At 46.4% G+C, this 12,602-nt stretch overlaps 1 protein-coding gene and 1 long non-coding RNA gene across 3 annotated transcripts in view; one reads left to right on the forward strand and one right to left on the reverse strand.

Annotated features, from left to right (window-relative positions):
- Positions 1–5,629, reverse strand: part of Pla2g7 (phospholipase A2 group VII) — a 46,214-nt gene extending 40,585 nt beyond the window's left edge. Inside the window, exon 1 of the mRNA XM_048445202.3 lies at positions 5,468–5,629. The gene's annotated coding sequence lies outside the window, so the exon portion shown is untranslated. The remainder of the gene's footprint in view (positions 1–5,467) is intronic.
- Positions 5,630–5,885: 256 nt separating this feature from the next.
- LOC125407584 (uncharacterized) lies at positions 5,886–12,172 on the forward strand. 2 transcript variants are annotated; one of them, XR_007234260.3, is made up of 5 exons: positions 5,886–6,211; positions 6,749–6,823; positions 6,927–6,979; positions 10,604–10,644; positions 11,414–12,172. It is a non-coding gene; the product is annotated as an uncharacterized LOC125407584 (long non-coding RNA). The 2 variants fall into 2 exon arrangements; XR_014998232.2 differs by lacking the exon at positions 6,749–6,823.
- The last annotated feature ends 430 nt before the right edge of the window (positions 12,173–12,602 follow it).

Consider the following 12,602-nt stretch of genomic DNA (forward strand, 5'->3'; position numbering starts at 1 on the left):
CTGTTTTCAAGGAAAAGGGTGACTACATTTGCCTGTAACAGTCAGTAATTTTTGAAGGACAGCAAGAGATTGAACCTTTCAAAACACCGTATGAGTCAAGCAAAAATAGCTCTACAGCCCTCGAGGCTGAGATGATGACTCGGTTGTAACTTTCTTGCAGCACAAGCATGAGTCTAGGTGGAAGAGACAAAGCAGGGACCCTGAAGGATTGGTTCCTGGGGATGCTGTTAACAGCCACTCTGGTCTTGGGGGGAAAACCAGAGCAGTAGCTTTGGGCAGGTAGTGATTCTATGTCCTTGGAGATCTGGGAATATCTTGGATGTAATGCTTTAGCGCATGGACCCTAAACATTGACCAATGCCTGCTGATAAAGATAATTGCAGGAAGGCAGATCTCTGTGCTTACCTAGAAGAGAAGAACAAGGCCTGGCAGTGGGAAACTGTTCTGAACTAGGGAATTACTTCCCAAGTATGTAACAGAAAAGTTCAGCTACAGCGAAAAATCTCCAGCAAAGGACAGCGACTTTATTCACAAAGTAATAATACCAAAAAGCCTTGCCTTTTGCTTTAGCCTTTACTAGATCCTTGTTTCTGCTAAGTCCCTCGTGAAAAGATAGCTGAGTAATTACTGTATAATGTTGCGGCTTGCAGCACGTGAGGACCCAGGTTCAGATCCCCAGAACTCTTATACAGAGCAGGGTGTGCTGGCAAGCACCTGCAGTCTCAATGCTGGAAGGGAGAAGCAGGAGGGTTTGGGAGACTGCCTGGTCAGTCAGTCTAACTAAACAAGGGCATTGTGGGTTCAGCAAGAGATAGACTCAAAAAAAAGTGTGGTATAACATTGGAAGACATGCAACACTGCTTCTGGTGTCCACATGTGCTTGCGCAGGTGAGCACACGTGAACATACACACATATGCCACACACAAATTAAGAGAAAGAGAGAGAGAGAGAGAGAGAGAGATAACCAGCAGAAGATGTATGACCAAAGAAGAGACTATATGTAACCTCTCCCTTAAAGATGCTCCACGAACCCTCACTTGATCCTCAGGAAATACCGTGGACATGTCCCAGAATCACTGTCACATCGTGTCATCAATTTGAATCAGCAGACTGCTTCAGAATCAAATGCAGACATCAACTCACTGACTAATTAACAGCATCTGGCGAGAGAATGTAGCCCACAGGCTATCATGAGAGCTAAAATTTCCACAGCATACAATGAAAATAAGGAAGGGGCCCCCTCTTCTTCTAAACTAGGACATTTCATTCTTGTAAGCTGAACCTCAAAGTAAGCGAGGAAGCAGAAGTGGGGTTGCCTCACGCAGTGTGCTGTCCTGTCACGGGAGGGTCATCCCTTCTCTAGATGGTAAACAACTTCAAAACCCTTATCACTACCTTAGTCAGCAAATAGCCAGGGAAGCTGCAGAGCCTCCTCTGAGAGAGAATGCTTCACTAAGGGAAAGCTATTCAGGGCTCAGCAAGGCCCCCTGGTGAATTCTGCTGCCCCATCTGGATTTCCATTCAGCAGACTGGGCGCCCTTGGACACTGGCACAGTCCTAGCCAGGACAAAGACCCATTTGTTCTGTGGAAAGGTTTTAGACTTTTTTTTCCCAATTCCCCGTTTTAAATGTTACAGCTTTGTATTTTACTTGAGCACATCCAGCTTTTAAGACTAAATTAGCTGTTAGTTTAGCCTTCGCATTACTATACTCTATCGTGGTTCGTCTAATGGTTTCTGATGTTCCAGAGAGAACAAATGTTGTATTGTATTATGCTGTGCTGCAGTGTGTGTGTGAATTAAAATTACGCATTATTAGCAAATAGTATTAGTAGTAAGATCTTACATGCTCTTAGGAGCACATTCGTAATATTTTTTAAAAGCACACTATTAGCTTGTTTTTTAACACGCCCAGGGGTAGCAATGACAGATCCCTTTTGTAGGTGGGAAATTTGAACCACAAACGTTACGTAACTTTTCACTGTACCTTCAAAAACTACCCCGTGCCCACCTGTCACCTTCACCCTTGACTAGACTCCCAGCAGCAAACCTAAAGCAGCATCCTCTCCTGCTTTTTCCATATAAACCATCCTCCACACCGCACCCGGACCAGTCTCACAAAACGGAAGTCTCTGAATTCACACCTCTGCTTAGAATACATCCAACTTCCTGCTGTCCTATTTGGAGAGAGATCTAAATTGTTGGATTTGATCTATGAGACTCCAGGTGACCTGGCACCCTGCCCCACTTTCTACTTCCTCCTTGCATCCCGTTCTCCTCTCCCCTGCCTGCTTCAGCCACTCTGGCCTTCCAACTGTGCCTTTTATAGATTGCACTGGATTCCCCACACACCTGTACACTAGGCCCCTCTGCCAAAAGTTCTTCTGTCACAGGGGTCCCAGAGCTGAAGGGATGGCTCGGTGGTTAAGAGTCCTCACTTTTCGTGGAGGGGACAATGGTTCAATCCCAGAACCCACACAGTAGCTCACAACCATCACTAAACCTGGTTCCAGGGAATTTGATTCCGTCCTCTTGCCTCCAAGAGTACCAGGCACATCCATGATGCACATACATGCACACAGGCAAATATTAATAAATAAAAAATAAAAATAAATAAATCTAAAAAGAAGGGGGTGAATCCAAGAAGGTCCCTGCTATTTGCCTGACACATGTCTACACATTCAAACCCATACCAATAGCTCTTGGCATTTCATCCAAACTTTCAGTACTCTCTGAACTCACTCTGATCATTCCTTGATTCTTGCTCATATCTTGACTTCCGGATTCTTTGACACTAGAAAGTATTTCTAACTTACACCTGGTTCACAGTAGTATCTATCTATCTATCTATCTATCTATCTATCTATCTATCTATCTATCTATCTATCTATCTATTCATCTATCTGTCTATCCATCTATCTATCAGTCTATCTGGCTGGCTGGCTGGCTGTACCACCTACTTGTTGTCTGTTCCAGAGTTTAGAACTGAACCAGGCTTTTGCACATTCTAGGCAAGTTCTCTACCACTAAGCTACACGCCCGCCTGTGGTTACTGAGACAAGCTATTTCTGTCTAACGCCAGCTGGTCTTAAACCCACAACACAGCCCAAGTTGGCCTTGAACGTGTGAGGCTGCCCCGCTTCAGCTTCCCTAGCACGTCAGCACCCAGGCACGGATGTTTTGACATGGATGAATGAAAGAATGAAGGAGCACAGCTTCTGCTAGGAAGAAACTAGCAATTCAGTGAGTGTTCTCATAGCAATGTCCCTGCTCAGCTGCTGAGTTCACCTACAACAAAAGCCGGACAAGTCTGTGTGAGTCTGTACTGCCACTGTGTTTTATGCGGCTTTCAGAAAACCTTTCACCGCAGCAGTGATGGCGCCCACAGGTGGCTCACACTTCACAGAGAAATGCCTTTCACATGCTAGATAGGAGCCTTCTGTCATGCCAGCAGACCACAGAGCTTCCTTGGAATCCTGGAACAATGTGATGTAGAATGAAACACTCCCTCATTCAGTTTCTCTCTATTTAATACTTCCTTCCCCAGGCTTTACTTAATGGAAATGCCTCTGAGTTTGTTAGGGTCAGTCAGGCTCGTCATAGTGAATCATGAGTCATGAAAAAGAAAGGCAGGTTTAAGGCAGAGAGCACATGGGGCGAGGGTGGGGGGCTCTTGAGAGATGGCTCCTCGATTAAGAGCACTGGGCTGCTCTTCTAGAGGACCCAAGTTAATTCCCGGTATTCACATGGCAGCTCCCAATCATCTGAGACTTCAGTTCCGGGGGATCTGGTGCCTTCTTCTGCCCCTCTTAGGCACCAGGCACACATATGGTGCACAGACTTACAGGCAGCATCCAATATACAAAAATAAAATATTCCAAAAATACATGGCTGGGGATGCCGCTTAGATGGTAGAGTGTTTGCCCAGCATGACCTGGGCTTGATCCCCAGTGCCTCAAAGAGCAGGTTGGTTGCTTCAGGCCAGTGATCTCACAATACAGGGACTGAGACACCAAAGGTCAAAGGTCAAGGTCCTTAGCTATATAGCAAGTGGGAAGCCAGCCTGGACCACAGGTGACTTTTCACATTAGAATGAAAAGATAAGAGCAAGAGGGACCCCCTTGAAGAAGTCCTTTCCAGAGACCCGCATTCCAAGTACCTCATTGTCTCTTCTCTTAATGCTCTATGCTGAGGTAGTCTCAAAGTGGATGTTAATTTTTATTTACTTACAAACAAAACTAGTTGGGAGATTGACTTAGGCTCCCTAGGAGTTCCTTATGACTAGAGAGCACCACAGAGAAGAGTTCAAAAACCGGACCTTCACACCTCACTCTGAATAGCTTAAAAGAGTGGCTGAGTCTCATTAACATCCCTCCTCACCCTCAGTAGCTCAGCGTGTTGAGCCTTCTGCCTCAGTGTTACTGAGATCAGCGACAGTCAGCGGATCAAGGGTGGAATCAGCACACGGAGGGAAGGACCTGTGCACAACCATCCAGGGAAGGAAAAACACTCTCAATCCTGAGGACAGAGAACTGAAGCTGGCAAGCCAAGGATGTCAACAAGCGGTCTCCTTCATAAGGCTCCCAGGGTTCCCTGGGTGAGAAAAACCTGTCCCAGTGCTGACGGCTCTCCGGTGCGCTGTTGCCAGAAGGTCTTCTCTTTATTTTGATTCTGGTGCCCTGACCCAGCAACTCAGTTTTACTCCAAGATTTGCTTGCTAGTCTCTGGCATTATCCTTGCTTCAGGGAGCACATTTTCCTACCCCTGCTCATACACCACCTGTCTCCTAACTCTGCATTCTCATTTGGGTCAAAGATAATTTGAGCAAGTCTGATGTGGTAACACGTCCAAACCAGAATCGGTGCGCCCTTTAGAGGTGACAGCTCCCGTGTGTGTAAGAACCTGACACGCCACCCCTTCCTTACCCGGACCTGACAGGGATTCCCATGGTCCGAATGAAAGCCTCAAGAAGACCATGTTCTCTGCTTTGTGGCTTTGTAAAAATCCAGCCTAAAGGTGAAATAACCAACATTTTATCTGGCCAGCAGCAGGATGCTCCAAGCCGGGGTGATAATACTCTATTTTTATTATTCTATTCACAGACTTCTTAAATCTCGGCTATTCCTCACAAGGAAGTGTGCGTGAGCGTTCCACAGTGAGATCTACAGACAAAACACTTCCCTGCAGTTCCAGGTTCACCTGCCGCCCAGTTGGCATTGAATTCTTAGGGTGACTTTCTCGGAAGCAATCAGTCCTATCTTTCCTTAACAATTCTGGAGTCCTGTTCCTGGGGGCCTCCGAGGTCAGTTCAGCATCAAACAGGAGAGCACCGCGGTCCCAGCCTGCCCTCCCTGAACGTCCTTCCTTGACCGTTCTCCCCCTTGGGCGCTCCTGTGTCCCCGCCACAACCTGGTAACAGCGCCACAAGCCCAAGGCTCAAGACCCTCTCTGTCCCGTGGCTCCTTACCTAGGCACTGAGCTGAGTTTTTCCGGGGTACCCGGGGCCCTCCCTGAGTACACCGATGCCACCAGCGCGATTCAGATCCAATTGCCTCTCGCAGCCAACAGAGCAGGCTTCCGGACAGTCGTTCTCAGTCGGGGGGATGGGGTATCTCTAAGGTGGGTTGAGCAGGCGGCCGCTGAAGATCTACCCTTAGGCTCGACCCTCCCCTCCTGAGGTTGTTGTGGAGGAGGAACAGGGGAGGAGCGTTTGGCCTGGCCTCCCGCCAGTTCTGAGCTGCTGCGGCTGTGGCTCTCACAGTGCTCGCCCCAGGGCGGGCCACTAAGAGCCTACGCGTGGATCCTACCTGCCTGAAGCTGTGATGGACTCTTAGGTTCCTAGTTAGACACCCAAGTCTTGCCAGGTCTGTTACGCGATGAGCTGTGTGCCACCCCCAGGCGTATTTTGTTAGTTTCATCCTGTTCTCCAAATCCACAAAGAGCACGGGAATCGCTAAGCACCAGTTTAGAATCTGAAATATTCTGCACAGTCCGCATTTTGATACTTTGTACCCGGAACCCCTGTTCACTCCTTTGTAGACTCTGTTCCAGACGAAAAGGCCTGACGCTGAGTAGCCTCCTTCCTTTGCTGATATTGAGGGACATCGTATTTAAGGTTCTGTCTCATAGTTCAGTCTAACTCGGTCATTACCGCTTATGGTAAAGGCGCTTCCCTCCACATAGAACATTCCCTCCGTGAGTGAAGCAGCCGGTAAGTGGGGGAGGCTCCGGAGCCTCGGGAGGTAAACAAAAGTCACATGTCTGGGGGAACAGAAACTTGGAAGATTCTTGAGGGCCCCTCCACAGCAGTATAAAAAAAAAAGGCAGCAAACAATGGCGGTGGGGGTAGGTGGCAGTTAGAGACTTTTAACCACAGAAGAGCGGAAGAGAGAGATTTGACTGGTGGAGGTGCCTGCAGCTATGCTGAGGGCGACAGTGATGCAGCTTTAATTGCTCTTCTGCCTGTCCCCAGCCCCCACCTCATTCTGTCCCTCCGCCACGCCCCCTGTTGTGTGGCCTTTTCAGTGACGGGGTTGCTCGTTCCTGCTCCTTATGAGTAACCCTTCACCCCATACTCCTGTGAGGAGCCCCAATCAGAACTCATTGGTTGACGAAGAAGGACATTGCGGAAATTGTTGTATGGATTGGTCTGGGTTCCCTTCCTGGGGTGTATAGACACATGTTGCATCTCCCTACAAACTCTGTCACACAACCTCTTTGCCCTGATATGTCATCCTTCATTTTTCAGAGTTTTCTCCTCGAACTCATTTTCCAACCATTTTTAAAAATCTTCATCTAAAACTACTTAGGAACTTAAGGGATAGTAAGTTGAAACTTTTATGTAGTATTACAATATTATATTTTTTGACCTTTTGAATAGATTGAATTTCATTTTGTCTTTATGAACTTTGAATAATTTTCTGCAGGCGTGAGAGTGGAGAGACAGTATGAAGTGGCCACGAAGATGCAAACACAGGAGGTAACTGAGAACTGCTTCTAAGATATTTATGGAGGCCGGCAGATACCAGTTCAGTGGTAGCATACAAGGCTAGTATGCATGAGGCCCTCAGGACCAAAAAATAACATCTGTGGAGTTTAAACAACTCAAACCCAAAGAAGCAAACAATTATAAGATATGGCTGTAGCATGAATAGGAGAAAACAAGGAGGGTAAGAACCTGGGAGTGATGTGGGAATCTGCCCAGATTTGTGGGAGGCGTTGTAAATTCACATAGTCAATGATAGTTAAACTGGCTTAATAGCAGTGGAGTCCAGCCATGTGGTGATACACCTTTCCTGGTGACATCATCTCCAGGGGTGGAGCCCAGTCATGTGGTGATAAACCTTTCTTGGTGACATCATCTCCAGGGCTGGAGCCCAGCCATGTGGTGATAAACCTTTCTTGGTGACATCATCTCCAGGGCTGGAGCCCAGCCATGGGTGATACACCTTTCCTGGGAACAGAGAGGAAGTATAAGGACCCCCAAGACCAAGCTCTCGGCACAAAGGAGATTTATTTGCCCCAGAGGGGCAGAGGGCAGGGAATAAAAGACAAAGACAGGAGACAGAGGGCGGGGGAGAAGGGAATGGGGGGGAGGGGCAGGGATATTTGTCCTGAAGTGGGACAAAGGGCTGCCTCTGAATAGAGAGAGGAGACAGACGTGGCCCATAGACAAATGGCTGTTTATAAAGGGAAGTTGGGAAACCTCCTGATAGGATGAGATGTTTAATAGAGAATTTAATTAGGGCAGCTAACAGGGGCTTTTGATTGCTATTGGCCTCAGGAGGAAGAAATGGTCTTATAAGGGAATAGATTTGGCATAGATTTAGCATAAGTAACATATTCTAAAAGTTTTTAGCGAGGCAGAGAGAATGGAGAGAAAGACAAGGCCTGCTACAGCCATGTTTGCCAGGCCCAGACTGGCCAGAGTCCCTTCAGGAAGGTCACCTGTGCTTAGAGATGATTAAGGGAGGTAGATTAAGAAAATTCAAAGTTGACAGTAACTTTAAGTAACTTGATTTTCATAGTCAATACCCATAGATTAATGCATCACTTAACCCTTAGCAGAGAAACTTTCACTTGCAACATACGGTGGCGATTAACACAGAGACCCATAACTGCTCAAGGAACAGAGAATGCTTAGCCCTGATTGGAACATCTACTGCACCCTCTACTCCCAAGGCTCAGGGACCATTGTGGAATGGGGGTGGGGGAGCAGAAAACTCTAAGAGCCAGAGGTAGAAGGTGAACACAAGGAAACAGTGTCTGCTGGACACAACAGGACAACTCCACATACTAAATCACAGCAGTAGACAGAATGCACAGGCTCCCCAAGAGCTCAAGCCTAGTCAAACATCCTCCTGGAGAGGGGAGGTCGACAGGAAGTCCCTCCCCTAGCAAGGAGCTCTTGCTAGCTTCTGAGAGGAAGTGCCCACTTTCCTTAAGAGTGTTTCTTATTGGTAGGAGGATTGGTGCTCCAGAGGAAGGCCACACACCCATGAGTATATAGGCAGCACAAATGGACTTGATGTACAAGGAAAAAAGATACAAAGTTGGGCGGTAGGGAAAGGGGAGAGTCTTCGCCAGAGAAGACTGCTTAGACATGAGGTTAAGTCAATTGAAAGTCTCTATTAGCTGGCCGGCAACTACACTGGGTGTTCAGGATCCCAGTAGCACTGAGCCTTTCTCAGGGTGAACTTAAATACAAAAGCCATGTTCTGGGTTGACATGTTTCAGTTATCAAGGACAGTTAGCCAGAAGCAGAGCTGCAGAAGTCAAAGCATAAGAGTCATAACATACCAAGAGACTTTCTCAGAACTATGGACATTGATGGATTAGGCCTTTGTTTTTGTTTTGGCAAATAGTACTGTCTATGTGCTGATTTTATGGCGTGAATGATATTTCCATCATGGAGTCAGTTATGCTAAGGTCTGGGAGCCTACTAAGGTCTAGAACCCTGCTACAAGCCCAGTTCCATCAGACACTTATTTAACAATTTGGTACAATATTACAGACAAGTTTCAGATACAAATGCAGTGATTAAAAACACAGAGTCGCTGGGTGGTGATTGAAATGGATTAAATAAAAAAAGCTGCAGGATCCCTGGCAGCTGCAGCTGCAGAAATGCTAAAGGTCCCTGAGTGGTGGCAAGCCCCGGGTCCTGAGAGCAACCAGTCCCAGGCAGGGATGGTGCAGTTTTCCAAGTGGTTGTAGCAGACCACGAGGAGATACAGACAGATGGGCACGTCATGAGACCACACCACAGGTCTCCGAAGGCTGCTGGTCTTGGGCAGGGAGACATGCAGCAGTGGGCGAGAGACAGAGACATGGATAGGCATGCCATGCAGAGTGAGGTTGGACATTTATTTAGTTCATTATGGAGGGGGAAGGAAGGGGAGAAGAGCAGAGAGAGAGAGACAGAGAGAGAGAGAGAGACAGAGAGAGAGAGACAGAGAGAGAGAGACAGAGAGAGAGAGAGAGAGAGAGAGAGAGAGAGAGAGAGAGAGAGAAGGGAAAGACAAAAGCTGCCTCTTTGGGAGGGAGATAGAAAAGGAAGGAACTTAGGCTGCAAGCAAGAAGGAAGATCTGCCTGCTTCAGCATATGGGGGAGGGAGTGGGCGTGGCTTGTTTCTTAAAGGGACAGAACAGATCATTACAGTGGTGGCACACACTTTATTTAATCCCAAAACTTTGGAGACAGAGGCAGGTAGATCTCTGTGAGTCTGAGGCCAGCCTGGCCTACAGAGAAAGTTCCAGGACAACCATAGTTACACAGAGAAACCCTGTCTCAAAGATAGATAGATAGATAGATAGATAGACAGACAGACAGACAGATAGAAGCACTGGGCTTGAATCCTGCTCACCGAGTCTACTTCCAAGGCCTTGGGCAAGTATGACAGGCTTTGAATCCCCCAGTTTCATAATTTATAATCTGAAAATAACAATAGCGCCTGACTGTCTGTATTGAGAATTAAAAGGGATAACTCAGCCAAAGGTGAAAATGTACAACTATATTTCAGACAATAGGGGGTGTGGATATAGGAGGATCAAGCATTCAAGGCTAACTTTGGCTCCAAAGCAGGGCCAGTCTGAGCCATGTGAATGAGATTTTATCTCAGTAAATAAATAAATAAACAGATAAACAGAACAATATGTGTAAATGCTTGGGACAATGTGTGGCAACCAAAGAGAGCTCTTGATAGATGTTAGCAATCTATATATAGGTAATGTATGCATATTTATAAAATATATAGGAGAGCTAGTTCATTTATAAGTGATTATGAATTCCTAGGAAAAGCTGAAAGATGCCTATGTTGCGTCTTCGGAGAACATGCATAGAGGCAGAGTGACAGGAGACACTAAACAGAATGTCAAGTCAGAGAATGGAGCCTGAGGTCCATGAGTTGAAAGGTGAAGCAATTCCAAGGGACAAGAAGTCCAGAACAGTAGTTCTCCTGAGTTTCTAGAACAGAGAGCTTGAAAAATCTCCTATTCAGAATTTCAGTCAGGTCTCAGCTTGGTTATCCCACACAGGACTGACTTGTGTTTCTGACTGGCAATGACTTAACATCGTTTGAGGATTTCATTTTCTCTGTTTGCTTAGGGACTCCAGAACTGCGGATGTCAAAAACTCTTATGCTTTCGGTACGTGTGTGTGTGTGTGTGTGTGTGTGTGTGTGTGTGTGTGTGTGTTGCATATACTGTCTAACTGTTCTCCGGGGTACTGGGGTATACCCTTGAAAACACCCCTGCTGATTCAATACAGATATAGGAAACCTCTTGTCAAGTCCAGAGCATTGTCATTGTGACTGAGTCGCCTAGCCCTTCACCTAGCTGTGAGTTATTTGATTCTACATGCAGAGCATCGTTCGTTTACCTCACTAAGAGCTCAGAAGCTACCCAATGCTTGTTGGTATGAATTATACATGCTTATGGGGAAATGGTATTTATTACTAATTCAATGCACAGTTTTTCTTTCTCCTTACTCTATGGATATAAATGAATATAATAAGCATTGAAGTTGTTTAAAGTGTTTATAATGTACTTTTTCATTTAGCAATACAACACTAACGTCCTTCCAAGCTAATGTAAATACATCCACAATATCGGTTTTAAAGGTTAGAGATTTCTTCCTTATTAGTAAAACTTGGGTTTAAGTTTTGCTATGGCCCTTCAGTGAACATCCTTGCAGACAAATCTTTACTCGTGTTTATAATTTTTTTCTTTGTGAATAACTAGGAATGGACTGTATGAGGCAGAATGTGTGTGTTACTTTCTTTAGTTTCTCCATCATCCAATTCAGCCCAAAATAGATTGTATGTTATTATGGAAAAGTCACTTCTCCAAAAATGAGAGCTCTGTACTGATTCGACTTCCTCATTCTGAAACGGTCCATGTTTTTCACTGCACACAGCGAGAAATCAGTCGACTCACGCTGATGCGGCATTCGTGTCCTTTGCAGCCTGACCGCAACCACCTCCTGGAAGCCTTCCATCTTCAGCTCAGTTTACATTCTGCCGCCCTGGATGCCATGCCGCAGCATCTCCTTCGCTGGTGGGATTTACCTTTTTGGCTGTCGTTCAGGTCCTGGTGAACAGTCCCGTGGCTTATTTGTTGAGTGCTTAATAAAAGGACTGTTGATAGACTTAGAAACAGAATCCAGGGAGCACAGTCAATGGAGCATAGTATATTGTTTCTGACCAAGCAGCACTGAGAGCCCCGACCAGCCATTCACTTGAAGGAGCAAGTCCAGAAAGCCATGGCTGGGACTCAGCAAGGGATTCTCTGTGGAGAAAACCACCCCACAAGTCTGTGACCTTCACAGTCAGGCTGACAGGCCACCCAAGGGAGTCAGCTTCCTAACCCATTCTTCATAGTCTCCCCAACATAGATGCAAGTAGTTGGCATGAGAGTCAATGGGCAGAACAATGGGGGTGAGGTGGACCTGATGAGACAAATAGAGAAGTTCCAACTTACTCCACAATGCTGGGTCTCAAAGTAGTTTGTGCTCTTCTTAGGCCATCTCACATGACTAGAATTACACTTCATTTGTGCAATATTTCACTTCCTCAAATATACTAACACCCACATAAAGAGAGTTCTGACATTTTTCTTTTTTTTTTGAAAGTAATTTTATTAAATTATAAAAGTTTCCATTTACGCCCCTCTTCCCAACACCCTCCCACTCCCACCACTCCCTCTCCATCCCTAAGAGCAGTCAGGGTTTCCTGCCCTGTGGAAAGTTCAAGTTCCTCCCCCCTCCCTCCAGGTCCAGGAAGGTGAGTATCCAAACAGACTGGATCCCAAAAATCCAGTATATGCAGAGGAAACTAGTCCCAGTGTCATTGTCAATGGCTTCTCAGAAAGACTCCGGGCCAGCCACATTCAGAGAATCCGGCCACCTTCAGAGAATCTGGTTGGATCACGTGCTCCTTCAGTCGCAGTCCAACTGCCCTTGGTAAACTCTCATTAGATCCGACCCCTTGTATCAGTGGGTGATCGCATCCCTCGCAGTCCTTCGTCATTTTCTTCGTCCTTCTGCTCCTCATTTGGACCTTGGGGGGCTCAGTCCAGTGCTCCAATGTGGGTCTCCGTCTGTATCG

This window comes from Myodes glareolus, chromosome 18 (assembly GCF_982192425.1).
Source record: "Myodes glareolus chromosome 18, mMyoGla1.1, whole genome shotgun sequence".
NCBI classification, from domain to species: domain Eukaryota; kingdom Metazoa; phylum Chordata; class Mammalia; order Rodentia; family Cricetidae; genus Myodes; species Myodes glareolus.